Here is a 13,812-nt window from a genome sequence, read left to right on the forward strand (position 1 = left end):
GTAGGTAAATAGTCGACCAATTTTTGTGCATCTTCTTATGTAATTGGTATTCAATGAACTGTTTCGTTGCTGGTGTATATGTTGAGTGGCGTGCCTTAATTTGTGGTTTCTTAACCGGCCATCGTGCCACCGTTGCACGTCCTGTTCGTCATCGGCCTGTTGGAAAGCAGTGGACTACACAACCACCAGTTTAAAAATTTAACTGTACCTCTTGTACAGTTACAGTTGTACAGTTGTACAAAATTTTGTTTTCACCGTAAATGGTCGGCAAGGGATGGCGCCCCCCCCCCCCCCTTTATGCAAGCTTTTGTCAAATTTTATTCGCCCGTTTAGGACTTCTATCATACATTTATTACTGAGTAATGTAGACATATATACCATGAGAAAAGAAAACTTGCGTCAAGCTCCTCTAAGTGGGGTGATGACGATAGCGGGCGGCCGTGTTTTAGGGTTAGAGTGGGTTTAACATGGATCCTTCCTCCATGGCGTCGGCGAGAGCAGGAAATTGGGAGCGAGAAAGAACAGTAAAATAATAAAACGAGGATGAGTGTGAGGATATTAGGGGAAGGCGAGCGAGGAAAATGCAAGACTCAGGGTACTTTTCCTCCTTTGGCCGCAGCCACCCCGGACACTAAACTAAAACGGGTAGAGCGGAGTGTGTATCCATTCTGTTTACTCGTGGCTCATGGTATGACGAGAAAAAAAAAGCGGCGGTCTCGTGGAGGTGCCGGGGATCGAACCCGGGGCCTTTCACATGCAAAGCGAACGCTCTACCACTGAGCTACACCCCCGCTCTGCTTCCATCGGTGATTAAGTGTACAACTTCGCAGGTACCGCAGTAGGCCGTTCGTTTGCAAGCATTTCGTCTACTGTGCAACACCAGATCGGAAGCTGGAAAGTCGGACAGGAGCCCCGGCCCGCCTCTCTCTCTCTCTCTCTATCTCTCTACCTGCCTCGCACGAGCACACATACGAGATTATAATGCCCACGAAACTTAGACAATAAAGTAGCAGCTGTTAGCCCAATGTGGACTGACGCTGTCAAGTTAAAGCCCTTCGAGGGTTAAACACACAAGCACACACGCAGTTTATGATAGATATGCACGCACTAGAAGAAACAAAACGATTATTAATTAGTTACAGCTGAAGTGTACACGAAAAGTAAAGACTACCGTAGAAAATCAACGGGGAACGCTTTGACGATTGCAAAAACGTGAACAGAAACAAAAGTACGCGTGTGCCGTCAGTATATGCTACTGACAGCCCGACTCGGGCTGACGCTGTCAAACGAATCATCTCTATTAAAGGGGTTGTGAAAAGAAAATGAAGCCGCCCGGTTGTAATTTTCTTTGATTCAATAAATATTAGACATGCCGTTTCCGAAATATTTCAGCGCAATATTGAGTCTGAATTTAATAAAGCCCGTTGGAAATCGTTGCCTTTTTGCGGTCGGAAAACGACCATGCAACGCCGTCGGGTGACATAAACACTACCCAACTACGTCACCTTAACACGCTTAGAAACTTAGATATATCTTTCAGTTTCGTAATCGATCCATATGAAAGTTAGAAAGCAAAAAAAGTGTGGCATATATTTGTACAAGGAATTTTACTCGGCAAAGAACAGCACGTTATCCTAGATCGATCATTGACCTGGGACCAGTTTCGGTTTTGGTTACGCTTCTCCGGCCTCCCTGGGGTCTTTCGTTTACATGAACTCGATAGCGGGGGGCTCATTCAGGGCATAGAGTTGAGCAAGGCCGGCCAAACTTACGACTCTCCGTTTACATGCGCTCGATACGAGTGGGTCGACTCTCTGGCGCGCCCTGCGAGGTGCGACTACACGCGTTGTCAACCGGCGCCCGCTTCGGTCCTCACCTGCAAAAAAAAAAAGGTTTTCGAAAACCTAAGCGTGAATGATTATGTGTATTTTCGGAGGGGTCTGCTTGTCAACGCACCCTGTTGGCGGAGTGGAAGGGTAGAGTCCAGTCAAACACGACTCGCGGCGTTTGCACGAACCAAATAACCAGTTTGTGACCAGACAGCTCAATCCGACCCAGACCTTCGGCTGCTCGCTACAGTAGCTCGCTGCTCTTTGTGTCGTGGCAGCTCTAGGCTGTGGTTTTCAGCGTGTTATCAGCGTTTCAGTGCACGCCATGCCAACTGTGTGCCTCGGTTTCCTGGAATGTCATATTTGCAGGCCTCACTGGAATTAAGTATAGTCTGTAATGAAGCTTCTTGTATTTGAAGCTCTTCCGATATATCGTATACTAACGCATGAATGCTTTTGTTCAAAATTCAGGTCTTTATACTCGGCAGGAGTTGTTGCCAATCGATGAAAATTACCATGTCAAAGGTTTTGGAAGTGCACAGACGTGTACACAGTTTGCACCGCCGTCGCAGTGACCGCCATGCTTGGGATCAGAAGCGCGGCGAAAACCTGGGCGCTTTTCTTATCCACTTATCGCCCCCTGTTTTGGCCTACACTGAGGAAGCGAAGATGTGCGCTCAAAGATGGCGCCCATGACGTCACATGCAAGCCATCCATTGTCAACCGGAAATTGTCACGTTAATTTCTGCGCTCACTGGCGGCGTTGCATGCGAGAGCTTTAATGTGCCATGCTTCTTCAAATACGCCATAAAAAGTGGATTCGGCACTCTCACCCTGATTAGAGGCATCATAGTATATCTGAATAATATTCCGGATTGTCAAGCAGATGGAAACACACTAAACTGTTTTGACTCAAGTACTGAGATGTCATCTTTAAAACATAGTCGATGTGCTGAGGACGGATCTTTGGGAAAATAATGTAACGAGAAAGTAAGGAGAAAATGCACGACTCACTGGCCAGTACTCATTACTTGGAAGATGTGCCTTGCATCGGTAAACAGCAAAAATACGTGCATCATTTGCATCATGCAATGCTTCATGGATTCATAACTGGTGAACAAAGAAAACTATGCAGCTTTTTTTAGGCACTCATGACTAGCTCTCTAAGCAGTACAAAGGGGCTACCGTGGTTCGAGGTGCTGTCTCGAATGCTACAGCAGTTGGCTTTGTTCCCCCGGAATGGGTGCGTCTAAGGGGCCAGTGTCGTACATGACGCTAAGGTGGTGACGTGCCAGGCACCATGGGTACGGGAAAGTTTCGTGTAGAAGTACATTGGTTCTGAAAAGTCACTGAGTTTGCTTTATGTGGTGAATTAATTGCTGTGATTGTAATATACGTAAACAGTCAAGACTGCTCAAGGCTAATTCGCAGCACTCGAATAAATTTTATCACGTGATCTGCTGACTGAACTTTAATAAATATTAGAGACTCTTAGCAGAGCGGGCCAGCGGCCAGCGGAGTGGAGCGGACGAGAGAGGGCGCCAGTGCGCATGCGCAGAACGCTCAGGCGGCCAGCGGGTTTGCGGCGCTACCCGCTCGCCCGGCCTTCCCAGCGGAAAGTGCCCAGCGAGTGAGTGTCATCGAGGACTAACATGGCGGCCTCCAGTGCGAACGTTGGCGCGTCGGCTTCATCGAGCACGGACGCGGCGCAAGCACGCCTGCAAGCAAAGAAGCAGCGCAAACGTTTTAGCACGCAAGAAGATATTTGCCTTCTGCGGGATGTGGCCGCGAAAAGGCCATTCGGGGACGAGCTCAAGTGGGCGAGTTGCGGCGTGAGGCTTCGGCTTGACTTGACCATCACAGTGCCAAAGGAGGGAATGGGGAGGGGAGCGCTGCGCGGTAACTGCCTCCTTGTTCAGGGGCACACCGAAACTGAGCTGCGCAGGGAATGGAAGAAAAGAGAGACAGAGGAGAAGATGGAGAGAGCGGGGAAAGAGAGAGAGGAGCGGAAGGGGGTCTGCTTTGGAGAGAGGGGCAGGGATGGAGGCAAGGGAGAAGGCAGTCGGGCACACATCGATCTGTACCTGCGATGCGGAAGCCCGTTCGGGCGCGCATCCACCATGCGAGTCTCCCCACGGCCGGTCTCGAGTGGGCGCGCGCGCTCTTTCATACGGCCTTCGCATTCGCCGCGGAAGCAATGCGAGTTTTTCTCCGAGTGTTACACCGCCCGCCGCCGCTAGAGGCGCGACGGCCCTACCGCTAGCTCCACGCCTGCAGCTGCGGCGGCGAATGGCTTTTGCCTGGTTTCGCGCTGTAGCCCGTTAGTTCATAATGAGCGCAGCACCGAAATCAAAGAAAGCAAAATGCTGATGCTTAAACTGCGTATCTTCAACACAATCCACTTGTGCACAGGTTCTTCGTCACAAACTTTGCTCGATGAAAACATTTAAAATAAGGAATCACTCTCACATTTCTCAGAACTATGTAGAGCATTTGTGGTTTTAAATACAGAAAGAAATACTCTGATCACTTCCTCGCGTATGTCTCATGGTCTGTGATTAAATGACAAGTTAATGCTAAGAGGAAAAGAATGAAATCTTGGAGAACGAAAGTGTCGCACTCGTCCCATAAAAAATGTACTATCATGGCCAGGATTCTGGTTCATCCGCTCCTAGTTCACAACGCCGCCACCACGGGCCGCGTGAAGTTGAGCTCCTCCTCCTTCTCTTACATTCTTCCTCCCGGTTTGAGAGAGAGACGCTAGTAAGCTTCGCCCATTGTCCGCTTTGTGTGTCCTCCCCTCAAGCCAAGCTCCTCGGGAGGGGGGCACCGTTCGCGTTTCTGTTTTTTTTTCCACCCAGCGTGTTCGAAACGGGCTGACTGTGCGGCTCCCCTAGTCTCTTCCTTTACTGCGGTGCAAGAAAAGAAAGAGGTCGGGTTGGGGTTGAAGCGGTGTACACGCGCCGTCTTTGTCCGACTTTGAGGGGTCATTTGTCAAAAACTACTGGCGGTATATATGCACATCTCACAAGATATGGCTACACGTTCCAGAATTGTGCCAAGGCCCAGCTATCACTCAGTGAGTCCAGAGCATAATGCGTGGAATAGCATTTTTTTTAGCGCTGCACCCAACTTCTCCCCGTGGGACGGTCTGTGTCTTCATGGTAAATGGTGTTTTGCTGTACAGAAAATCTGATGACTGGTGACAGAACAGAACTAGCGGCCGTATAAGCATCAGTAAGAACCTTGTGTTGCGCATTTGTTTACACGTCAGTGTTTTTATTTTTTCGAAAGAGGTTGCAGTTATAACCTGACTCACCATAATTGTCAAGTTTTTTCGCAACGGGGAAAAAAATTACGGACAACAATTAAGTCTACTGACGAGCTGTGAAGGAGAAAGCTTGCAGCGTGGTGTTCGGCTGCGGCGATGGCGTGCTGCTCTAATGCAATGGCCAGCCAAGCTGATCAGTTCACGCCGCCCGAATGGAAGTTGATGAAGGCGACGATACCCAAACCCAGCTCGAGCCCCTGTGCTTCCTTTTTTCGAGTTGAGTTGAGTTGTCGACAGAAGGACGAAAGGAAAAGCACGGGCTTGCTTTCTGGCTCAATGCGGAGCCACGCCCAGCTGCCTGCGTGCTGATAGTAGGAGGTGAAAGATGGGAGTAAAGAGACAGAAGAAAAGCGCGCGCAATAGCCCGTAGGCCACGGGCCAATCCCGGAGGCAGTGCAATACCGGGCTGACCTGTGCCAGAGTGCGTTACGCCAAGCACTCCGCCATACTTTCAAAAATATGCTTAACACCCAAGCCTCAAGGGCCCATATGAGATATTAAGCCAGGTATGTGAATGGCATCCCCCTTCGAAAGCGGACCGGGGATTGAGCCACACCCGAATACTCGATCCTGTGTTTCCTTGCTATCGCTCCCCTTTATATTTCTCCTCGATATCATTTCCCTTTCTCCTCCGCCGGCTGCAGCTCGGGTGGTTAAGATATTAGATAGCAATTGCCACAGCCGGCAACATTATTTTCCTTCACTTTTGATGCGAAAGCTTCACTATGCTAATAATAATATTAATTGGTTTTGGGGGAAAGGAAATGGCGCAGTATCTGTCTCATATATCTTTGGACACCTGAACTGCGCCGTAAGGGAAGGGATAAAGGAGGGAGTGAAAGAAGAAAGGAAGAGAGAGGTGCCGTAGTGGAGGGCTCCGGAATAATTTCCACCACCTGGGGATCTTTAACGTGCACTGGCATCGCACAGCACACGGGCGCCTTAGCGTTTTTCCTCCATAAAAACGCAGCCGCCGCGGTCGGGTTCGAACCCGGGTACTCCGGATCAGTAGTCGAGCGTCCTAACCACTGAGCCACCGCGGCGGGGTCACTATGCTACCTCGTAACGATTTCCCGGTGTTTACGGTTTTGACCTTCGAGTGAGCCAGAAGTAAGTCCTCTCACGGCGTGGTTCGAGCGTCCACCGATATATGTGAGACAGTTACTGCGCCATTTCCTTTCCTCAAAACCAATTTTAGAAACTAAGTAAAAATTGAAAATTGGTTTTTTGAGAAAGGAAATGGCGCAGTATCTGTCTTTCATATCGGCTGACACCTGAACCGCGCCGTAAAGGAAAAATGGAGGGAGTAGAAAAAAAACAAGAAAAAGGTGCCGTAGTGGAGGGTTCTGGAATAATTTAGACCACCTGGGGATGTTTAGCGTGCACTGACATCACTTCCTATCCACTGAGCCAATGCGGCGGGTTCCCTTCGTGGGTGCGGAACCTACTTCGGAAAGTATTTTATTTACGAAACTTAATTTTTCTTTTTCTGATTAGGTCACGTGGTTTTTCCAAACCTCTGGGGAGGACAACGCCTGATTTTCCTCCTTATGAGCTGCTATGCTTTCGCAAAAATGAAAATATGCTGCCTTCTACTTACGAACGGCGCTGATCATTTTACCTAGGCTGCTTGCACACAACATGTGTTTCCTGCATTTATACACAAGTATGGTGACAGGTTGCTCAGCGTACAAATTATTGAATAATACCATTTAAACATGTAACCATTTTCGGGATGCGCTTGTATAGGAATTGTACCTGCATGCACGTGACTTTCTGGCGCCCTAGTTCACTGCCTTTTTCTGCATGTGTGTGTGTGTGTGTTGGGCTGAGTGTGTGGGTTTGCGCGCGCGCGCCACGGTAGAGTCCATTGCATGCAGTGGCGCAAAAACGCGGAGCTCCCACTTGGCTTGTCGCAAGTTTGGCTTGGTTAGGAGGGCGAGGGCCGGCTCAGGATGTGAAGCTTTTATGTTCCATGGCTGATCACCGGCCTGTCTTATGACGTAGGGATAATGTAAACAGGAAATTCGAGAATGTAACATGCAACCAGATCCCTCGGATTTTTTTTTTCATCACATTACTCCGCATGAACATGTCCAGATATCGAGAACCACACGCTCGAGACAACACAGGCTTTTTGCGCGCGTGGTTTTCTTCCACCGGCCTTGAGGAAACGCGCGCGCCCATTTTCATACGACAGTAATTCATGTCCCCATAAAAAAAAAGACATGCTATGCTTGATGAATCGTTTATCTTCAAGACAGTCACGTTTCCATGCCCGCCCCCCAAGTCGCCACGTGCTCGTAGGCCATGGCGGCCTCGTCGACGGCGACGTGCGCAAGCAGTCATATCGGAAAAGAGCGAGCTTTCTGCGCACCTATTCGCTCGCGTCAGCCGCCGCCTCATCAACCGTTGTCGGACGACGTGCGAAAATTATCTGGTAGGTCTACATTGGTGGCGGCGCTCACCATCGGGTGAAAATCGCCGGCCCCACGCCGTAAAAACGCCTCATGCATCCCGGCATTAAACGCTGTGGCTGAGCGGGGTTAAGATACTAGATTACGATACCTGGTGACATGACCAAGCGCCGTCACATGTCCGAGATGGGAGGTGCACTAGCGGGTGGCTGTTGGCTGGTTATACGGTCGAGTGCTCATTGCTCGCCGGGCTAAATGTTACGTCATGAGACCATGCGAAATAGCCTGAAATTTCGAATACAAAATATGCAGAGGACACCAAGCCGCAGAAAAGACCTGTTAATGCTATAGCATCATACCAACAAGGCGGAGCTAAGTGTTCCCCAAATTTCTTAATTTCAGCGCGATTTCTTTTCTTTGTTCAAAAGTGCTGCTCATAGTGCTGCCGCAATGAGGAGTTGTGTAGTCAAGTCATCAATGTTGTACTTTGCGATCGTTATGGAGCGCTTGGTTTTGATGTAGGCGAAATGCTAGTGGTCCGTGTACTGTTCGATTTCAGTGCATGTTAAAGAACCACAGCTGGTCGAAATTTCCGGAGTCTTTCACTACGGCGTTCCTCATAGCCTGAGTCGCTTTGGGACGATAAACCATAAACCAAAACGCATGGAAATATTATACGGCTTATGGAAAAGCGTGATGAAGGAGATTCCACAATTATTTTTGAGTGTGACATAACTATGAGGGATCGGAAAGCAAGCATTGCTTTTTCACGTTGTAAGAACTCGCTCAGCGGCAGCTGGAGCTGTGATGCGCCAAACATACCTTTTCACGTATTTGAAAGCACTGCCTGACAAATGTTTCAAAGACGATTAGAGATCATATAACGGCAGCAATGCGTCCCACCCGGTCCTCTTCGTTCCTTCTGTTGTTTTTCGTAACTGATCTAAATTGGGATCCAAGTGGAGACACATCACTTATGTTAAAGCTGAAATTTACTAACGTACCCTGACGCCCGGATCCACATGACGTTACTCACCAGCATGGTGACGTGACTCGATTACGACCGACGCTGAATACCCCCGGGAATTCGGTCCCCTCGCCGTCAACTGTGAATGCTGAGGCGGTCGCAGATAGAACATGCCATCGCAAATGAGAATCTCCAAAAGGAGGCCATATTAGGTTCAGGAGTGAAGTTGAAAATAGCGAAAATAAATGTAGCAATGCGTACATTCAGTTCAACTTCTTCAGCCTACCGAATTTCCTAACCTGTTGAGTGTTTTGCTCAATTCTTTGTTCCTGTCCTTCTGTGCAAGTTGCAAAAAAAAATAACGGTGGTTTAGCTTTGGTTAAAATTGGAGTGACGCGATAGCTACAGCTGCCCGAGTGGAACTTGGTCACGTGACCAAACACGTGACCAACAACGTGATCAGCCGCACCACGTGGCCAACAACGTGACAGGGTGGCGGCGCATCTACAGGGTGTCAACGCAGCCACAGGGTGGCGGTGCCGCCACCACCACGGCGCCGCCACGTTGAAGGCTCGAAATGCTGCCGTAATAATCGCTACAAAAACTCGTACAAAAAATCAAAGCGGCAGTTTACTTGACATGAGAGAATACATTTATTATCGCATCACATCATGGCGCAGAAAAAGTCTAAACGATACATTTCGACAGTTTGCTAGAAATACACAATGCACTTATGCACAGAACCAACTTGAGAAAGTGTCGGTAGTAAATATTAAGTATGGCAAAACTTTACACTTTCTACATAGACGTGTACCACTTGCAACCGCCACACATCACTAGGCTGGTTGTGAGGAAAGGAGAGGTGCAACATTCGCGCTACAATGAGGTCAGCCACATGAACCGCGCCGTTTCGCAGGGAACATAGGCAGCCAGAGGTGCACTGCGAAGGCATTTCAAGCGTGCACTGCAGTAATTATAAAACACAATGGACCTAATCTTGATGAAGCCCCAAAAAACACAAAACAACACAGCGTGGCGCGACACAAAAAATATAAACATATCATACATGAATACAGATACAGCGTGTAAATATTGCACATCAAGGAAGATTATCACAAATATGGCGAAGAACGAAGAACATTTACTGCACATATAAGTCGCCACAAGCACAAACAAAGCATTTCACTCTCGTTTAGTCGTACCAGCGAGAATGCGAGTTTTAGCATTGAGTGAAGAGACATAGTAAACCGTTCAAGCTGCAAGTGTGCACATACTGCACTACAAAAAGTTTTGATGAATATTTCATTAAAAAAGTAAGAAATGATAAAAACTGAGGCATACAGACTTGTGGAACATCGCGAGCAGGCAATTGCTAATTGCAGGCAATTTTTGCTAATAGAAGTCAAGTCGACTGCTGAAAACATCGTTTTTCTCTTTCTTTGCGAAGCATTTCACGCAGTTTGGGAACTGATTTTACTTTCGTTGAAATGCCAGCAGCTTTCAATTCGGTCCGCAGTTCAACCGCGTCCATATCCTCGATACAAGCGGGAGGCGTATCCTCGCGCTCCATTTCAGGAGCGCTTCGAGCCCTATTTGTGCGACTCTCTTCAATCATACCCTCAACCCAGTATGAACGATCGTGTTTTTTGTACGCTCGACTTGTTGTTACGTGCGCGCTATTCTCAAGGCGTTTTGCCAGCTTCAGCGCATCGGCGGCCGCATTCCATTTATTGGATCTTGCATGATGCAAATGCTTCAGAATATCATTCTTTTTCTCAATGCCTTCGCTCGAAAACCACCCCAAACACTTGAATTCTTCATGCTTATTTGAGGCATGACAGGCAAGAATATGCATATATGGCGTCATTCTTTCAGCCCCGTAACCCTTATGCCCTCGTTCTCCAAGTTCTAAGTACGTTTTATGGAATTTGGCTATTTCTTGCTCGATGCTTTCGCCGGTCGTGTTATCTTCAAAATGATCCAAAATGCGACTAAGCATTTTCCAAAGTGAGATGATTTTTTTTTTCTGTTTCCGGGCTGAGTTTTCCAGTGAGCCTCTCTGGCAGCATTTCGAGCAGGCGCACGCAGGAGTCTCCTTGAATACAGGTGAAATTTTTTCCTTTTCTTTCGTCCTGCCACAGTTCAAATTTTACACCACAGCTATTAATTGCCTGCACAATTGCTTCCACGTGAGTGCTCTTGGTGTTTAAGTTCGTAACTTTATCGCGGTTGTCTTTGTCCATTGCTTCGACAATCAATCCATCAACCAGGCGATTAACGACTCTAATGCGCATGTGTAAAATGTCTGGAACCACAAATGCAGGTTCAATGTTGAATAGGGGAACGACTTTCATTCCGAATTCTTCAACAATGCCGTCCTCCCTCATGTTTTTTAGAGTGCGCAGAAGAGGCGGCTTTTTACACTCCTCTGTGTTTGCCCGAGCTCTGCTTCGTTCCTTTAAATTAATACGACAGAAAGGACATGGGTGCCTAGAAGACGCTGACTGCAATCCTTGAACCATGAGCAAGAATTTTAGATCTGAGCCCAGACAGACTATGACGGGAACTTCCTGTCCTTCCAAGCTGACACTGCCCCTTTTCACAACACTGTTAACTTCGTCTATCAAATCCTTCAAATTTTCTCTAATCTGAAAATAGTTTTCAGAGACTTCGACGACTGCGAGCAGGCGATGTAAGGTATGGCTCTGCAGCCTCCGGCTGCTGTCAATCAGGAGAGAAGATAGAGTTGTCCAGCTTGTTCGTGTGCTGACTACACAGCCATCTCCTTCTATTTTGATCAAAATTGGCTGCGACCTGAGCTGTTCTCCTGTCATACCTCTATTCACTGCGTACTCCGCAACGGCAGTTTCAAGTTCGTGCACAAAAGACACCTGAGCGCCAGCTGCTTCTCCTAGGGCTTTAAACACAGCAGTGCTTTCGTCTAGTGTTTGCCTGTATGAATTGATGACATGGAGCGAGGGTAAATTAGGGACAGCTGAAGACATTTTTTCCCAAAAAACATTGCTTACAAAGTGGTTGTCTAAGAGCGCGGTGATTGCACGGACGCTTTTCTTCTCGGGGGAAGAAAGATCCTGATAGTCAGTTTTACCATTACTGCGGTATTCTTTTTTGATTCCTCGCTCCACGGAGATTCCGTCAATGTCAGAAAAAGTAATTTTGTGCAGTAGCCCTCGAAGGTCTTCTACAACCAACTGGCATAAGTCCAAGCCATAGCTTTCCAAAATTTCTTCTAGCCCTTGAACTATCACGCTGCCTACAGAATGCAGCTTTCTTCTATCGGTGCTTTTCGAACCTTCCCCGACCCTTTTTCCGCAGTTGTTGAGCAAGCGGCAGTTTTTTGCCTGTGATGACAGGCTTTTGTTTTCTTTTTGCAGCTGAAGGCATTTTGCCTCAAAATCCTGAATGGACTTACGCAGTTCAGAAAGAGACCGTTCTGATACACCCTCCATTCGCTTCACTTCTTGTAAAGCTTGAATAATGATGTCCTTGATACTGTTATTTGAATTTTGAACAGAACTTTCCTTATCGAAGGGAATTTTTACATGGCGCTCTTTTTTAAGGAACCCCTCTTTTGCTCGGCCATTAATTTTTCTGTGCTGAGTATCTACCGAGGAGCAGAGGCTTCTAAATCTTGTCTCTACTGCAACCTTTAAACTCTCTGGGATGGACATGCCAAGTGGAATAAAAGATGTTATTGTCTCAAAATAAGATTTCTCCAAAACCGTTTTGTTGCTAAAGATTTCCAGAACTGTCTTATTTGTCAATGTAAATGAAATTGCACATTCATAAATCTCTAAGCGCAAGGCTCCCGAACTCATTTTTAAGAAATTCTAAACAACACAAATTGAAATGCAAGAATCAATACTATATCGAAAAAAAAACAATGTTCCAAAACGTTTGCTGGCAACATATATGTGAAAGGCGGAAGGCTCACTATTTCTGTGGGTTAGGTTCTGCATGCAACAACCCTCGACACAAGGAACATTTGCAGACTTTCCACAGGATAGCCGTTTGGAAAGAGCTTGCAAGCTTTCTGTCGTGTCACAGCAGCCTTCACACGCACTGGGAACTCAATTGCCACTACACTGCCAAGTTTCGTTTCTCGAGTATGCCACCCAAAGGGAAGATTCAGCTTTGAAAAGTCTGACTCATTGCAAACAATCCAACCCCTTTCGAGCGGCCTTCCTTTCCTACTGAAAACCCATCTAAAGATGTCCAGGTCTATGTTCACCTTGACAAGCCCGCTGGATCGACGGCTGTTGGAAAGCTTCTTTTGCACAGCGTAAATTAATTCCTCAGCAGCAGCTTCCAGTCGTTGTGGCGATGGCTTGCTTGGGCGCTTAAATTCCCGGAGACAGGCGCCGTTCAGATTTTTTCTTGGTTCAACGGAGCAATGCCACTTGGAATATCCTTTCCATTTTATAAGGTATCCCTTGCTCTGTAAAAAAAAGATGGCATGGTGAAACATTTAGCGCAAGAAAACTCACACACGCCGAGGAACGATAAAACGAAGCACAAGTGAACCAAAGAAAAGACAAAGGAAAGATATGTCACTACGAAATGAAGAGCCAATGAACTTGAATGGTAATTTACGCAAATGTAAACATATCCATTTGTGACGAAATGAGTGCCATAGAGGACTTAAGTTACTGGGGATTGAAGGGTTTGCTCAAAATCTTGACCGCGTTATCTACCTTACTGGACTCAGGCTGCCCGCTTAGCGCGAAAAAATATATTTATGAAAAATGCTTTGTCTCTGGCATCATCACTAAGTTTGGAAGTTGAGTGTTCAAAACTGGCGGTAGTAGTAGTAGTAGTAGAAAACATTTATTCATAGAAAGGTAGGATAAAGAGGCGGGAAAAAACAGATTTTGGGTCGAGTCCTTATTTCAGGACCCCAATGTCCACCGCAGTTGCTCTTGCTTGGGATATCAGGCTACGCTGGGTCACCAAATCGGAGCTGAGCAGGGCAGACTCCCACTGTTCCTCGGATTGATGTTTGTCTAGTTCGGGGGGCTTGCTACCGGAGCAGCCCAATGTTACATGGTATGTTGTTGGAATTCCGCCACACCAGGGGCAGATTCCGTCGTATCTATCGGGAAACATGATATGGTATTTGTGTAGGCTTGGGAAGGTGTTCGTCTGTAGTTGTCGCCAGCCCCTCGCCTCTGCCGCCGTTAGCTTCGAGTGTGGTGGGGGATAGACTTGCCTTTGCGTTCGGAGAAGGAGGAGGCGTTCGCCGTACAT

At 47.4% G+C, this 13,812-nt stretch overlaps 1 non-coding gene across 1 annotated transcript; it reads right to left on the reverse strand.

The window, feature by feature from the left end:
* Positions 1 to 719: 719 nt before the first annotated feature.
* On the reverse strand, positions 720 to 791 carry TRNAA-UGC (transfer RNA alanine (anticodon UGC)). Its single transcript has one exon. It is a non-coding gene; the product is annotated as a tRNA-Ala (tRNA).
* Positions 792 to 13,812: the final 13,021 nt, after the last annotated feature.

This window comes from Amblyomma americanum, chromosome 1, assembly GCF_052857255.1.
Source record: "Amblyomma americanum isolate KBUSLIRL-KWMA chromosome 1, ASM5285725v1, whole genome shotgun sequence".
Classification (NCBI taxonomy): Eukaryota; Metazoa; Arthropoda; class Arachnida; order Ixodida; family Ixodidae; genus Amblyomma; species Amblyomma americanum.